Raw genomic sequence first — 15,665 nt, forward strand, 5'->3', positions numbered from 1 at the left:
CTTCCCTAAAGCGCTGTAGACAGGAAGCAAGCCTTGGGTGTAAAGGAGGCCCTCCAATAGTATGGGGGTTCGTGATGCTGTTTCCAAATGCCATGGAAGAGCTGCTGGCTATGCTGGAGCCACCAGAGACATTTTTTCCTAACTGGCTAATCTAGTTTGTTTAAATGAAAGTCCTTGAAAGTCACACTGAAAAATAACAACAAAAAAGTACTGAAAGGAATACATGCATTAATCTCTCCAATGGTGATTGCTTAGCGCTGCATTCCATTCCATCATATTTTTCCACTGTACCTCCTTAGACAGAGGCCATATGCAGCCATATGCAACAGTCTTGATGCTGTTTCAGCAGGAATAGTAGTCCAGCCTGAACCGCCAAGTCAAGACCATAAATATTAGCAACACAAAAGGATGATGGACAGAGTGCTGAAACTTTTCAACCACTCACCCCCAGTCACAGACCTGGGTTTAATCCATTGTTCTTTTGCTCACCATGACACCCCAGTTAGGACCCAACAATATGCAAAGCAGTCTTGACTCTGTTCCCCATGGGAAACAAGTATCCTAGGACTGGTTTCTGAGTATCATCCTTCATCAGCCAAGCTAACTTGAATCCAGTGGCACAGTGAGCATGAGACCCATGTCTGGGCATACCCTTCCACTTAGGGCAACTTTAACAACACAAAAGGATGATGGATGGAGTGCTGAAACTTTTCAAACATTCACCTTCAATCACAGATCTGGGTTTAATCCATCGTTCTTTTGCTCATCATACCACTCCAGTTTGGACCCAGCCATATGCAAATCAGTCTTAACCCTGTTTCCCATGGGGACAGTCCAGCCCCAACTGCCAGACCAGGTCCTCCCTGGACCAGAAATAAGCACCCTGCCACCGGTTTCAGGGTATCAGCCAAGTTAGCTTGAATCCAGTGCACAATGAGCACCGGACCCATGTCTGGGCATACACTTCCCATTTAAGACAACTTTATCAACACAAAAGGATGATGGATGGATTGCTGAAACATTTCAAACACTCACCCCCAGTCACAGATCTGGGTTTAATCCATAGTTCTATTGCTCACCATGCCACCCCAGTTTGGACCCAGTCATATGCAAATCAGTCTTGACTCTGTTCCCCATGGGAACAGCCCAGCCCCAACTTCCAGGCCAGGTCCTCCCTGGACAAGAAACAAGCATCCTTGGTCTGGTTTCAGCGTATTATCCTTCGTCAGCCAACCTAACGTGAATCCAGTGGCACAGTGAGCATGAGACCCACGTCTGGGCAAACCCTTCCCACTTAAGGCAACACAAAAGGATGATGGACGGAGAAACTTTTCAAACACTCACCCCTAGTCACAGATCTGGGTTTCATCCATAGTTCTTTTGCCCACCATGCCACCCCAGTGTGGACCCAGCCATATGCAAATCATTCTTGACCCTGCTCTCCATGGCAACAGTCCAGCCCAAACTTCCAGGCCTGGTGCTCGCTGGACCAGAAACAGGCATCCTGGGACCAGATTCACGGTATCATCCTACATCAGCCAAACTAGCTTGAATCCAGTGGCACAGTGAGCATGGAACCCACAACTAGACATACACTTCCCACTTAGGACAACCTTAGCAACACAAAAATATGATGGACAGAGTACTGAAACTTTTCAAGCACTCACCCCCATCACAGATCTGGGTTTAATTCATCATTCTTTTGCTCACATGCCATCCCAGTTTGGGCCCAGCCATATACAAACCAGTTTTGACCCTGTCCTCATGGAAACAGTCCATCCCAAGCCGCCAGACCAAGTCCTTCCCTAGACCAAAAACAGATATCCTGACCCTAGTTTCAGGATATCAGCCAAGCTAGCTTGAATCCAGTGGCACAGTGAGCACGAGACCCCTGTCTGGGCATACCCTTCCCACTTAAGGCAACTTTAGCAACACAAAAGGATGATGGACAGAGTGTTGAAACTTTTCAAACACCCATCCCCAGTCACAGATCTGGGTTTAATCAATTGTTCTGTTGCTCACCACGTCACCCCAGTTTGGACCCAGCCATATGCAAATCAGTCTTGACCCTGTTCCCCACGGGAACATTCCAGCCCAAACTTCAGGGTATCACCCTCCATCAGCCAAGCTAACTTGAGTCCAGTGGCACAGTGAGCACGAGACCCATGTCTGGGCATACCCTTCCACTTAGAGCAACTTTAACAACACAAAAGGATGATGGATGGAGTGCTGAAACTTTTCAAACACTCACCTTCGATCACAGATCTGGGTTTAATCCATAGTTCTATTGCTCATCATACCACTCCAGTTTGGACCCAGCCATATGCAAATCAGTCTTAACCCTGTTTCCCATGGGGACAGTCCAGCCCCAACTTCCAGGCCAGGTCCTCCCTGGACAAGAAACACGCATCCTGGGTCTGGTTTCAGGGTATTATCCTTCGTCAGCCAAGCTAACGTGAATCCAGTGGCACAGTGAGCATGAGACCCACGCCTGGGCATACCCTTCCCACTTAAGGCAACACAAAAGGATGATGGGCGGAGAAACATTTCAAACACTCACCCCTAGTCACAGATCTGGGTTTCATCCATAGTTCTTTTGCCCACCATGCCACCCCAGTTTGGACCCAGCCATATGCAAATCATTCTTGACCCTGCTCTCCATGGCAACAGTCCAGCCCAAACTTCCAGGCCTGGTGCTCGCTCCAGGCATCCTGGGACCAGATTCAGGGTATCATCCTACATCAGCCAAACTAGCTTGAATCCAGTGGCATAGTGAGCATGGAACCCACAACTAGACATACACTTCCCACTTAGGACAACCTTAGCAACACAAAAAGATGATGGACAGAGTGCTGAAACTTTTCAAGCACTCACCCCATCACAGATCTGGGTTTAATTCATCATTCTTTTTCTCACATGCCATCCCAGTTTGGACCCAGCTATATACAAACCAGTTTTGACCCTATCCTCATGGAAACAGTCCATCCCAAGCCGCCAGACCAGGTCCTTCCCTGGACCAAAAACAGATATCCTGACCCCAGTTTCAGGACATCAGCCAAGCTAGCTTGAATCCAGTGGCACAGTAAGCACGAGACCCCTGTCTGGGCATACTCTTCCCACTTAAGGCAACTTTAGCAACACAAAAGGATGATGGACAGAGTGTTGAAACTTTTCAAACACCCATCCCCAGTCACAGATCTGGGTTTAATCAATTGTTCTTTTGCTCACCACGTCACCCCAGTTTGGACCCAGCCATATGCAAATCAGTCTTGACCCTGTTCCCCACGGGAACAGTCCAGCCCAAACTTCAGGGTATCACCCTCCATCATCCAAGCTAGCTTGAATTGAGTGGCACAGTGAGCACAGGACCCACGTCTGGGCATACCCTTCCCACTTAGGGCAACTTTAGCAACTAAAAGAAATGATGGACGGAGTGCTGAAACTTTTCAAACATTCACCCCTAGTCACAGATCTGGGTTTAATCCATTGTTTTTTTCTCACCATGCCATCATCCTTTTGTGTTGCTAAAGTTGCCCTAAGTGGGAAGGGTATGCCCAGATGTTGGTGCCGTGCTCACTGTACGACTGGATTCAAGCCATCTTGGCTGATGAAGGGTGATACCCTGAAACCAGTCCCAGGATGCTTCTTTCCGGTCCAGGGAGGACCTGGCATGGCAGTTTGGGCTGGACTGTTCCCATGGGGAACAGGGTCAAGACTGATTTGCATATGCTGGGTCCAAACTGGGGTGGCATGGTGAGCAAAAGAACAATGGATTAAACCCAGATCTGTGACTGGGGGTGAGCGTTTGAAAAGTATCAGCATTCTGTCCATCAACCTTTTGAGTTGTTAAAGTTGCCCTAAGTGGGAAGGGTATGCCAGGATGTGGGTCCTGTGCTCACTGTGCCACTGGACTCAAGCTAACCTGGCTGGTGAAGGGTGATATCCTAAAACTGGGTCCAGGCTGTTTGTAACCAGTCAAGGGAGGACCTGGCCTGGTAGTTCAGGCGGGACTGTTTCCATAGGAAACAGGGTAAAGACTGGTTTGCATATGGCTGGGTCCAAACTGGGATGGCATGGTGAGCAAAAGAATGATAGATTAAACCCAGATCTGTGAATGGGATGAGTGTTTGAAAAATATCAACACTCCATCCATCATCCTTTTGTGTTTCTACAGGTCCATAAATATATCAGAGTCTATATTTGTTCCATTATTCCTTACTTTGGTTGATGTCATGAAAGGTGAGCCGTTGTTCCCAAGGTCAGAAGATTATAGGCTGTTCCCAATTTCTGTAGGTAAAGATTTCAGTTTTGGTTGATTAACATCCACTGGACTATGGCTCTGAGGCACTGGTCAAGGCCAGACAAATCTAGCTCTGTCAGAATTTTTACCCTGAGGATAATGTAGATCTTATGTGGATAGTTGTAAAGGTTAGACCAACAGGCTTTATGAGGTCAGGAGGTTGATGAGGAAATTCATTGAAGGAGTGGCGATCGGACAGATTTTTGAGGGAAACCAGAGTTGTTGCGGAAAGGAGTTGAAAAATATGGCGAGATTGAAGTGATGCTTCATCTGAGGAAGATGATTTAGTCTAGGATGGTTCCTCGAATTCAAACATCTTCTTGTTTCTCTTGTACTGTGAGGTGGAGGACAACATCAAAGGAGTTTGACAGGTCCAGCAGTAATATGGCGCAGACTCAGTATCTATAGACAGTGGTCTTCACATAATCTCAGATAGAAATCAGAGGTGATTCCAATCTTCTGCCCGCCCAGGAGGCAGTTTCGTAATATGAGAGTAAGCTATTTTTCTCCAAGAAATTGCAGAGCGGGTTGAAGGTGCTATTTCAGTGACTTTGCCGATAAAAGGCCCACTTAAGACTGGTTTGTAGCAGGCTGAGTATGTTGGATGAAGGATTTATTTCTTTGTGATTGACTTGATGCAAGAGGTGTTAAGGGCATTGTAAATGGTTCATGAGGCTATATAGTCATTAAGCTAGGGAGATATTAAGCATTGTTCTGGGGTAGACACTAATGGTTAGAAATGGTAGGATGTATCTGAAAATCCGAGGTAGGGAATGGTGCCCAGGAGAGCTGGCTGGGACTCTGACCCTAAGCTGTTCCTTGGTTTGAAGAATGTACAGAATTGGGTGAAAATACCCAATATTGGTAGTCTACCTGAAGGAGGAGTTTTGGGTACAGAGAACTAAGCAAAGAGGTCCCTGATAGACTTTCTCACAAGGAAAATGTTCAAGTTTGTGCCGGGTTCACCTTGTGAAAGAGCTACAGCAGTGCCAGCAGCAGTTCTATGTCTAGGCCAGCTTTCCCACTATCCATTAAGCCAGGTGGCTGGTTTTATCAAATGCATTCTAGTAGGAGGCTTTCCCCCAAACTATTTTCTCCACAAGTTAGGTCAATAAAAATGACTGTATGTTGCTAGTTTACAGATTCCTTCTACAGAGTACAGAGTATTTCATACATGCTGATTGATGGATTGGAAGAGCGGAGAATACCCAGCATCAGCCTGCTCTTTCCCAACAACAGAGTAGCTTTCTGTCACACTATGATCATCCCTGAATTTGAGGTCACTATGATGGGTTGACTAGTAGGTGGCAGTACTTATGCTTTCAACAGATGATTGTTAACCTCTCAGTCGCTGTGCCTTTTCCCCCTGAGTTCTGAGCCCTTTCTAGGTCGCAGCCTACAAGACATCTTGTGGACAATTAGAAAGTTGACCTAGGAATGCATTCAGCACATTGCTTGCCATTGGCTGTGTGGTTTGAAAACTCACATTTTCTTGCTTTCCATTTGCTGGCTTCATTTGTTGAAGACTGTCATGCTTGAGTTTGGTTCTTCCCTTGCCAAACCATATTTACAGTATCCTTCTGAGTTCTCCCTTTCTGTATACAGGCCTGTAAATCTTGTTCTTCTCTAGTCACATTTGCTGTGCATTCAAAGACCAAGGTCAAACATGAGGCACTATCTTCTGAGGGCGCATGTTTACTTTTCTTTCTCTGACTTAAAATTGAAAGGTTTTATGTGCCAATATTGTTAAATACTGGGGATAGGAAAGATTTTTTTTCTAGCACATGACAACATTTAAATGAACTGTGTAAGTATTTAATAATTTCTGAATATATCAGAATTAGGAACACAAATGAAGCACATTTTGTGTTGATTCTGAAGTGTGTTGGAAACATATACTTTAACATGAAAGAAAAAAAATCATTACCTTGGGTGATGCAATTTCCACACATTTCCGTCTGTGCACTCTATAGATTTTTTAGTAAACTGTATTTCTGTGCAAATGTAATGGTCATTACAACTGAAAATGTGTTGTCTGTAATAGCAGTGTGTTGCCACACCATGAGTACTCCATTCTAAGCCACTCCACTCTATTTTACACCACTCTACTTTGCACTACTCCCCTTTACACTAATGGACTCTGCACAACTTTACTCTATGCCACTGCACTCTTTGCCACTTCATACTACGCCGCTCTACTCTGTATCACTCTACTCTATGCCAGTACACTTTTCGCCACTCTACTCTACACCACTACACTTTTTGGGACTGCACTCTACACCACTCCAGTCCTGGCCATACCAATCTACTCTGTACACCTCCACACTTTTTCACTGTACTCCACAACTCTCTGCCACACTGCTGTTTTGCTTTACTGCAGACTAATAAGAAATACACAAATACTGAAAGGAATTTCTAGTATGCAACCCTCTTAGTCCGAGAAACACCTTTATCAAGGCACTTTGCAAGGTTTGAATAAAAAGGTCAATTATGTACAACATCAGTGCACATTTGAAGAAAGTCACCACAGTGAAATAAAAGTGTACTGCTTTACTTTAAATTGAGAGGAAACACGAATAAAAGGAATTCCACCAACGCAGAGCTCTTAGTCTGAGTAAAAAATGTATTAAAGCACTATTTCAGGTTCGAATAGAGGAGGCATGAAGGTCAAATGCAGCAACACAAATACACCTCCAAAATAATCACAGCAGTTGAATAATAATGTTAATAAAAACAAACAATGAAAATACACTACTTTATTCATGAATTATATATCTGCATATACAGTGATTATATATTTATGCACAATGCAAAGCTAGAAATAATAATCAAAAAGAATTCATCATCATGTGGCTCACCTGCTTCACCTCCTTGCCAGCAACAGGCCAATAACCCAGTCGTAAGTGACGAGAGAGAACTACCCTCAAGGGAGTGGCAGGGGGCAAAGGCGTCCCTTTCCCCCCTGAGTTCAATATTTCCACAGTCGCCTAGCTTCCTCTTCTTATATACTTTAGAGAAGCTGGAGATGAGATTTCTAGAAATCCCTCCTCTCATCCAGTGAGTTGATGTTCAAACGCTGGCCAAAGCAGATTGGTATTGAGAAGGGCACGTTGAAAATTGGCCACATCCCAATGTGCTCTTCCAAGACCAAACTGTTCCTTGCCGTACCATAAACATCATCGTGGTACATCTTTATCTAACTTGTACCCCTCCATGTTATGTTCTAGCCCTTGGTGAGAAAGATCATGAAAAGTGAAAACATGAGCGATCAACACATTGCATAACTTGTGTGCGGAAAAATACCTGCACCTCTAACGTGACGGTGACTGCAGATAAGTTAAGCACAAAATGGAGTCTGTTATCAAAATGGGGCTGGTGGTCACCAATGCCACGGTGTGGGAAGCTAAGCTAAGCACAAAATGGAATAAGTGGTCAAGATGGAACAGTGGTTAAATACAGATATCATTACAGTTGCACACTACTGCACTCTATGCCAATACACTTTATGCCGATATGCACTTTACTCTGTGACATTCATCTCTATGCCCCTGCACTCTACGTCGAGCCACTGTATGCCACTGCAATCTACTCCACTCCAATATTATCTATGCAACTGCGCTTTACACCATTTTACTCTAAGCCATTACACACTATGCCACTGTGCACAACTGCACTGTATGCCACTTCACTCTAATCTGAAACAATCTAAGCTATGCTACTGCACTCTACGCCACTCTACTTCACTCTGCACCACTCCACTCTTTAGCACTGCACTCTATGCCACTCTACTCTTAACCACTGCACTCTACTCCAATTGACTCTCCCTCACTGCACTCTGTGTCACTGCACTACATGCCACTGCACTCTACTCTCCATCTATGTACTCTATGCCACTGATCGTTGTGCCACTACACTCCTCCACTGCAATCTGATACTCTATTCTGCAACACTGCACTCTCCACCACTGAACTCAATGCCACTCTACTCTGCACTAGTCCACTCTATGCTACTCCACTCTATGCCACTGTACTGTGCAGTGTCATAGGTTGACTCTTGCTCTAGGAATGACTGCTGGTTTAAGGATGACAGTACTTATGTTTGTATGCGACTAGGCCAATCCTACAACAAGCCTCAACTGTTGTCCCAACCCTCCCGGCTCACAAACAGTACCTCACTAAAAACCCAAACAGTAAAAGGTGAATGTGGAAGCCTTTACGCATGGACTCAAGAGTGCAACATCTCAGGGTGGTCTAGGTTAGACGGAGATTACCCCTTTCTGACATGTACAACATATTTCAGTCAAATACAGGCAATGAAGGAGATGCAGTAGTTTCAATAGGTTTTATTAACAAGAGTGCAACCTACAATAAGTTGCATGGGCTGCAATGATTAGGATAATGAATAACGCAAGGAACAGAATAGTAAAAACAAGAGTCATGAATACAAAGACCCCCACCATCTTGCAATAACATAAGAGATGAAATGGATGTGGAATAGTCCATACTACCCTAGCGTGATGAACCAAGAGCTCTAACCTAAAGAGAGCTAGGTGTGTTAAACCTAATCTGCCAGTACCATGCCCATGAGAAGAGCCCCCAACCCTCGTTACCTTGGAATGAGATCTCTAGATCAGACTCCGTAGGGACACGAAGACTGGGCCAGCATCAAGGCGACGTGTAGCATAGATAGCGTCGATAGCATCTGGTAGGAATCCCTCTGATTAACTTGTCTATGTGAGATGTATTTATACTGATCTGGTAGGACCCCTGACGCAGGTATGTTTCCAAACAATAGATAAGAAAGCATGCTTGGGGGCGGCAATTATATACACAATTCCTTGAAAAGGTACATTATGTTACTGACACATGAAAGTGGGAAAGTACATAATGTGACAACCTATGTATCTCATTTATCTTTGACGCTGATAGTGACGCCTTTACAGAATGGCACTGATAACGTGAAACTAAAACATCTTCCTAACTAGAAACCTGGCAGCCATCTTGGAAGAAATAATTAAATAAATGTGCTAAAACAGAGCAAGCAAAGGAGGTTAAAAGTCACTAGGTGATGGGGGCACAGGCCTGCAAGCCTGAAGGCTAAGCTAACTCCTGATTCCCATTAAAACTAAATAGGATCCACTACAGCGGCAGTTTATTCTACTCTGCACCACTCTATGCTACTCAACTCTGCACCGTTCTACGCCACTGCACTCTATTCTACTGCGCTTTATGCCACTCTGTTCTAATCTGTGCCACTCTATTCTGCGCCACCCTACTCTGTGATTCCATTCTGTGCTACTCTACTCTGTGCCACTCTACTCTGCACCACTCTAGTCTGCACCAGAGCACTCTACTCTGCACCACAGTAATCTATGGCACTGGATTGTACGCCACTGACCTCAATGTCACTGCACTCAATGCCACAGTACTCTACACCACTGTATGCTACAATACTAAACACCAATGCACTCTATGCCAGTCCACTCCACTCTATGTCACTCCAGTGTAAGCCACTCTACATGACTCCACACTATGCCACTCCAGTAAAAGACACTCTCTGCCACTCCACTCTACAACACTTTACTCCACTCTTCACCATTCCGCTCTACAACACTCCATACTGTCTAAGTTCCCTAAAGTAATAAGCCAATCAAATGTCCTATGGGACTCCTTTATCAACACTTCTACTTTTGCTTTGAAAGTGTACAAATTCAATTAGTAACATTTATCCTAATAAATGTTATGGAAAAAGGGTACCGGACACAATATCTTGTATGATCACATTTTTAGTATAAGGACAATATACATTTCATTATGTGTCAAAAATAGTACAGACAAGAGACAGTGGAAATATATATATATAGATATATATATATATATATATATATCTATATATATATAAATATACTTATATAAATAAATGCCGACTTAGAAAAAGTCACTGAAGGTTGCATAGGATTTTGTTTCAAGCAAACATAAGGGGAGATACAGTGTGTTCATATATGGTATCTCCCAGTAAATCATAAAATGTCTTGAAAGAAACTTAGGGGGGGATGACAATGTTTCGACCCGTAGCTACTTTTTAGATCTCATCATGGCAAAAAAGGCCTGACTAATGTTCCCTAGAAACTGTGGACTCTTGGGACCTTCAATGAGGCATCCAGTAAGCAATATGTGAAATAATAATTCAAAACAGAGTGTACAATTTATACATACCCACTCAGTTAGTCAAACAGCTCAGTTGGAGTAAAGAAATTATTCAAGAGAATGACACCTTTGCATTGTGTGGAGGAAGTGGTCTTACAAAGAGTATCCCTAGACAAAGGCAATAATGCAAAATGTGCCACTGGGATCCTTTGACAGTCCTGTAGAGATTAAGGGATTGCTCTGAAAAAGCATACCTTTGCATTGTGTCACGCCACCGCCTGTTGCGTAACACAATTCAAAGATGTGCTTTTCCCCAGTGGCCTGTTGTGCACTGTTGTCTTTGTATAGGAATACTCTTGTAAATGTAGTCGTGACCACTTTCCCCACACAATACACAAGTGTAATTGCCTTAAATAATTTGTTTGTCCCACCAGAGCTGTCTCACTAACCTAGCAGTCTGGCATACATTGTACACTCTGGCCCTCATTACGACTTCGGCGGTCTTTCCACAAGACTGCCATACTACAAGTAAAGTTGGATTTGCAGTTGAAAATCCAACGTTGTTGGCCTGGCCGATGGCGGAACAGAGGCGTTTTCCACCAGCAGCACCACAACGTCAACAAGACTTCACCTGCAGTATTACAATATGTAATACCGCACATCGGTATCCTCAACAGCGGTACAGTGCTGGTGGTGGAAAATGGCGAGACCCATCCCCTCCCGGACAACCACCTAATGAGACAGGTAAGTGGATCATCCGAAATGGGGGGTTGGTGTGTGCGTGTATGTGTAGCAGTATGGGTGTGCATGAGGGCATGTGTGTATGTATGTGCTCGTGGAGGGTATGTGTGTCTGCATGTATATGGAGGGGAGGGGGTGTGTTGGGGTGCGAGTGAGTAGGTGTGTGTATTGGGTAGCATGCGAGTGGGGTTGCATGTGTGCAAGTCTGTGAGTGAGGGGGGTGTCTCTGTGCAAGTCTGCGAGTGAGTGGGAGTGCCTGTGTGCAACTCTGCGAGTGAGTGGGGGTGCATGTGTGCAAGTCTGTGAGTGAGTGAGGGTGCATGTGTGCAAGTCTGCGAATGAGTGGGGTTGTCTGTGTTCATGCATGTGGATGAGGGGGGTGTGTGTGGATGTGTACGGTTGAGGGGGAGTGTGTGTGGATGCGTGCGGATGAGGGGAGTGTGTGTGTATGGGTGCAGATGAGGGTGTGTGTGTGGATGCGTGGATGAGGGGGGTGTGCATGTATGCATATGTGGAGGGGGAGTGTGTGAACGTATGCGTGCGTCAAGGGGCTTGGGGGTGTGCCTGTGTGCGGAGGGGGTGTGAATGATTGTGAAGGAGAGGTGCATATGTCTGAGTGTGTGTGGCAGTGTTTTTATGTATGCGTGCGGTCAAGTGAGGGTGTTTGTATGTATGCGTGCGGTCGGGTGGGGGGTTGTTTGCAAGTGTGTGGACAGGTGTGGAGGGGTGTCTACAAGTGTGTGGACGTGTGGGGGTGCATGTGCTGGTGACAGGAATGGGGATTCCTGTCGCTGGGTGCGTTACCACCAAGGTTTTTGTGGAGGGGCAACTGCCTCTAAAATCCTGGTGGTTTGCTCCCTCCTAATACATCCGGTGGGCTTAGGCATGCGACAGGCCCAGAGGAGCTCACCGCCGGCCGTGGCGGTCTGACTGAGCCGGAAGGATTGGTGGCGTTGTGGCGGTTTGGGTTCAGCCAAACTGCACAACTAGAATGCAGCGGTCTTTACTGCTGGGTCCGCGGCAGTTAGGCTGCCACCGCAAGTTTGGCGGTCTCATGACCGCCAAACTCATAATGAGGCCCTCTTTTTTAAAGTATTGTACCTATTGCTCAGAGAGGTTGTATATATTATTACCATTCCAAATAGCACAACAGTATGGAAAACGTTGAACTTAAGAGGGGTTAAATTTACTGTTCCCACTCCAGTCTGTGCACAGTAGGGAAAGCATTGGTCTTCAGCAGGGATACATTTACTATTCCCACTCCAGTTTGTGCAACAGTAGGCAAATCATTGGACTTCGGAGGGGTGAGAATTACTATTTCCACTCCAGTCTGTGCAACATTATGGAAAGCGTTGGACTTTGGAGGGGTTAAATTATACCCTAACTAAGTTTCCACCCTATACCTCTATGAACGTAGCAACCTGCACCTAAAATGTGAGTATAATAAATGAATATTACATTATATGCATAATGAATATGAATCACATACTTCCTTACAATGATTAATTAATTAATAATTAGTTCCTAATTAACTTCCCACCCTACCCCCATACAAACCCAGCAGCCCACTACAATACTATAACAATGAAATGAAAAATTCTAAGGCCCAGATATATGGTGGCCTAGCGCCATTCCAACGCCACAATAGCGTCATTTGTTTTATGACAATGTGGCATTGGAAAGGCAAAAATGCAGCACCATATTTACAAAGTGGCACAATGCTTACATTGAACCACTTTGTAACCCCTTACGCCATATTATGCCTGCACCAGGCATAATGCATGCAAGGGGGCATTCCAGCGCTATGGGGGGTGTAAAAATGGCGCAAAGGAAACTACGAGATTCATTTGCACCATTATTATGGGCACTTTTTAACACCTGCTAAGTGCAGGCGTTAAAAAGAGGCTCCCATTGTGTTCATTGGGTCTCTGGGTACTTTGCAGGATTAGCGTCAACATTTTTGATGCTAGTCCTGCAAAGCGCAGGACTATCACAAAACATTATGACGCTAGTCCCCCTGACTACCGCCATGGTGCGCTGTATTTTAAATACAGCACACACATGGGGGTGTTAGGGGGGGCGCTATTAGGACAAAGAAAAGTGGTGCTGCACTGGTGCAGCACCATTTTTCATAAATCTGGGCCTAAATCTCTTAAAATTACAAGCTTTATTTAAACAAAAACAATTCTACAAACAAAACTAACACATAAAATTAATATATGAGCCAAAACACATTGAATAAATAAAGAATATTCTTTCTGTCCATATTATTGAAAACAGTATTTACAACAACGAAATTCTTAACAAAGATATTACTTATATGAAAAAAACAATATTTTTGACAACAATATTTCTGCATCATAATATTTTTGAATCACAATATTTGTTTTTCTATATTTCTGCCTCTCAATATTTACAACTCAATATATTATTCAAAAACCCATTCCAATATAGAATGTGTCCACATAAATGTTATAACCTTTGTGAAGGAGTGGCTGAACAAGTTACCATACAATCTTTCCTGTGACTCCTCGTTTGGGAAGGCAACCTACACAGTTTAGAGTAGAGTCCTTCACTGTATAAACTCCTAAACTGTACACATAGCCAGTAGAGCTCTTTCACAGCATGTTCAACTTGATGCCATAGTGAGCTCTTATACTTGCAATGTACTACCTAATCAACAGCCACCCTTTGTACAGGATCAAAGACTCATGAGTTGTTATATGCTTTCCAGCAGTATATATATCTCTGGAAACCTGGCAGACAAATGTTCCACAACAGGCTGAATTTTGAGCAACCTGTCATGGTCTGGATGGTCCCAGGCCAATGCAGCAGTATTGTCCCTGAATTGCAGCAAACACTGCAATAGCAAACACTGATCTCTGCTCATGTACAGTGTGAAGATGGATATTACCCAAACCATGTGAGTAGACCAGTAGAACTGCATACTTGGTTTTGCACTAACCCCTTTTTGAGCGTAAAGGCCCAAAAAGTTCCCAACCCTCCTCAAGTGATGAGAGAGTCCACTGGTGTGCCCAAGAAGTGCCTTAGAGTGCCTCAATGCTTCCTCAGAAATTGTCCAGCATGCAAATTGGTTTGCTGCACAATTTGCTCAAGGAAATCAACATGCAAAAGGAGAAGAAAGTAGTCAGTGGCAAGCAAATAGTTGTATCGACTTTACATCAATCGTCACCAGTAAACAGCAGAATTTGGTGCTAAACTAAATTGGAGGGCCCTCAAGAGATCATTATGTCTTTGCTTGCCGCCGCACAATGCTTATTCTCTAGATTGGTCTACCCTGCTATGGTCAATCTGCTGCACAGAGCATTCTTGTGAAGGGACAGCACGACTGCCATCATCATGTCGTGCAGAATCGCTGGAAGAAAAGTCTTCAGATGGAACTCTGCCAACTGAAAAATCACTTCCAGATTCTGCTCCATTTTCCTCTCCCTCAGATGCTATCTCAGTATCTTCTGTCCTAGTCTCTGATTCTGCCTCAGAGCTGTCCTCCATAACCTGAGTGTAAGGAAACTGGGCACTTTGCAGATGCCCCCCCAGTAATGTGCTCTTATTTGGACTACTAGAGGCTAGTTTGTCAACTCTGATAATGTACTGGGACCTGCTAACCAGGCCCCAGTGATGGTGTTCTCTCCCTAAATTATTTGTTGACATGGCAATTCCCTGATTGGCAAGAATTTACCCCCTTTCAACCCCCCTTGTAAATGTTACTCAAGGCACCCGGGGCATAGGTGTAAAGGGGTCCCAGTGCTGCAGCTTGAGTGGATGCCACCCTAGGTGACCTATGCAAACTACTGATGGCAGACCTGCCATTGCAGACTGCCAGAGCGGTGCAAACTGCTCAAGTTCGACTGTGTCCTCACCATGTGTGGCACAGTCCCATACACTACCTTATATGTAAGTGAGGCACACCTAAAGAAGGCTTCTGCAACCTAGGAGTCAGGGTGCACTATATGTCTCCATAGCACCCTTTCCATTAAGGTACAATATACATGTAGGCCGATCCATGAAATAACATGGGACTTAAGCCCAGGCAGAGCAGGGCTGCTGCTATATTATGGTACTGCCTAGATATGTCGAGTTTGGTGTCAAGCAGCTTGCTTTCCGTTCCTCAATATGAATTTGGTGTTGAGAGACAGGGTGGCATGCACCAAGGTGGCACACTAGAGATTGCCTACCTGTTTGCCACCCTTTGTTGTGCTCTGGTCAGTCATCCCAAGCTTTTTCACATGCTTGCTGCCACAAAGACAGGTTTCTGACCTCATGCCAGGCAGCATGGGTGCTCCCAGGAATCAGAAACAAAGGCTGAGGAAGGAAGCAGGTCACACCTCACGCCCTCCAGACGGGCTAGTGAATAGAGCCCTCAGGTTGGTAAGCTTCAAAGGCTTCACTGCCCCCGAAAGCCATCTGTGCTATCCCCAGTGGAGGAAACAGCCCTCCCCCCGCATCCAGGCACATTT

Source organism: Pleurodeles waltl, chromosome 10 (genome assembly GCF_031143425.1).
Source record: "Pleurodeles waltl isolate 20211129_DDA chromosome 10, aPleWal1.hap1.20221129, whole genome shotgun sequence".
Classification (NCBI taxonomy): domain Eukaryota; kingdom Metazoa; phylum Chordata; class Amphibia; order Caudata; family Salamandridae; genus Pleurodeles; species Pleurodeles waltl.